The 2,313-nt window shown below is 41.9% G+C and overlaps 1 non-coding gene across 1 annotated transcript; it reads right to left on the bottom strand.

Annotated features, from left to right (window-relative positions):
• Nucleotides 1-1,570: 1,570 nt before the first annotated feature.
• On the bottom strand, nt 1,571-1,629 carry LOC112437344 (small nucleolar RNA SNORD71). Its single transcript, XR_003025967.1, has one exon. It is a non-coding gene; the product is annotated as a small nucleolar RNA SNORD71 (small nucleolar RNA).
• Nucleotides 1,630-2,313: the final 684 nt, after the last annotated feature.

The following is a 2,313-nucleotide window of genomic DNA, read 5'->3' as shown; positions in this document are numbered from 1 at the left end:
TTACAGTGAATGCCAACTAATAAAGGTAGATAGGATGACAGAAATGGGAGATTATAGATCTTCTTCTATGATGTGGCAACCATCATAGAGGAAGATATCAATAATTGCTAAGGATGGTGGGTAAAGGTTCAGTGAGGAACAGGATATTGGTACAATGCCAGAATATCTCCCTACAAAATACTCATTAATCACAATGGAAAAAACAGTGGCTTTTTGGAGGAGAAATATGACAGAAACCAACCCGACAAAGTGGTCAAGATAACACCAAGGGAAGAATCTATATTCTGCATCAGGAAGAGCACAGCATAATTTTCTGGAAGTCTTCCAGGAGTGCACGGCTTGAGTCTGGCCATGAGGACACATCGGACAGACCCAGGTCAGCCTTCAAAATCAAAAGTCATGCTATGGTTTGAATGTGTCCCCAGAAGTTTATGTGTTGAAAATATAATTCCCAGCGGGATTATATCTAGACATAGGTTTTTAGGCGGTAACTAAACTTAAATGAGATCATAAGGATGAGGCCCTAATTCAGTAGGACTAGTGGCTCTGTAAGAAGAGCAAGAGAGACCTGAGATGGTATCCACTGGCCCTCTCACCATGTAAATGCCTTCCACCTCCATCAAAAGGGGGCCCTAGACCTCGGACTTCCCAAGACAATGAACCCAAGACATTTCACTATGATTTGTCAAGAGCGAAGATTAAAGAAAAAAGCAGGGGCCAGGCGTGGTGGCTCACGCCTGTAATCTCAGCACTTTGGGAAGCCGAGGCAGGTGGATCACTTGAGGTCAGGAGTTCAAGACCAGCCTGACCAACACGGAGAAACCCCGTCTCTACTAAAAATACAAAATTAGCCGGGCGTAGTGGCGCATGCCTGTAATCCCAGCTACTCAGGAGGCTGAGGCAGGAGAATCGCTTGAACCCGGGAGGCAGAGGTTGCAGTGAGCTGAGATCACACCATTGCACTCCAGCCTGGGCAACAAGAGCAAAACTCTTTCTCAAAAAAAAAAAAAGAAAAAGAAAAAAGGAAAGCAAAGAAAAGAAAAAAGGCCAGGAAGTTAGTAACATTTGTAGATAATCAGTGTTTATCAATGGCTTCACATTGATTTACAGCCCACCTCCCTCAAACTAAAACTTGAGGACTTCTCATGCAAAGCACTGCTCTCATGGAGACAGCATAGGGCATTTAGACCAAAACTTGGATTCTAGCTTTAGCGCCAATGCTTGCCATGTGGCATTACTGTAGTTGCCCCCCAAGCCTCAGTTTCCTTACTTGTAAAATGGATATGACAGTAGCAACTTCAGAGATAAAATATGCATAAACCAATCCCATCTATTTTATAACTAGTGAGTGTCATTGTTCAGAAATCAAACATTTTAGCACTGAAATATGCAGCTGGCTGTAATCGTGGAATGACATTGCTCTGCCTGGTTTTACTGGCTTGAATTTCTGACAGTGCTTCCAGCTGCCTAGTTTTCCAGTCGTCCAGTCCTATTGTTTACATGGAATGACACCCAAGATTTCCTGAAGCTTATGGCTTTATTTGCACTTCTGGCTTTGCTGACTCCCCGTCGAGTGCTGTCAGCAAAGTGAGCAAGAGCAGCCCTGGGCTCATCAGCCACCAGCACTCTTGCCTTATTAGGAATGGTGGCCCTGCACAACAGGACCCATGGCGGCCAAGAACACACAACCTTGCTTGCAAGGGAACACCAGACAGATGTAACATGAGGAACGTCCTATTAAAACAACAGGGGGAAGGGAAGTGTCCCTCAATAATGTCAAGGTTATAAAAGACAAAGAAAGGCTGTGGAAATGTTCCAGATGAAGGAAAGCTGAAGAAACAGGACAACTAAATACAGCCTGACCCTACAGGGGATTCTGTGCTGGAGGGAAAAATGCTGGAAAAAAACATCATTAGACCAACTGATAAAATTGGCATACAAACAGTAGATTAGATAACATATTGTATCAGTGTAAATGTGTGAGGCTGACAACTGTGCTGTGGTTATATAAGAGATTATCCTTTGTGTAGTATTTAGTACTCCTGGTATTATAATTTAGTATTTGGTATAATGTAGTATTGAGGATTAAAAGCCATGATGTCACTCACCTTTAATTCCAAAAAAAAAATGGGAATGCATATATAATATATGATAGTATAAATAAATAAATATTTATATATGGATATACATCTGTATCTATATATAAATATGTATGTATATATATTCCACAAATTTAGAGAGATAGGAAGAAAGATAAAGAACATGAACAATAGGGCCGGGTGCAGTGGCTCACGCCTGTAATCCCAGCACTTT

The sequence above is a fragment of the Pan paniscus genome, chromosome 16 (assembly GCF_029289425.2).
Source record: "Pan paniscus chromosome 16, NHGRI_mPanPan1-v2.0_pri, whole genome shotgun sequence".
Classification (NCBI taxonomy): Eukaryota; Metazoa; Chordata; class Mammalia; order Primates; family Hominidae; genus Pan; species Pan paniscus.
Note: the sequence above shows the minus strand (reverse complement) of the source record. Positions and strands in the feature narration are given on the sequence as shown.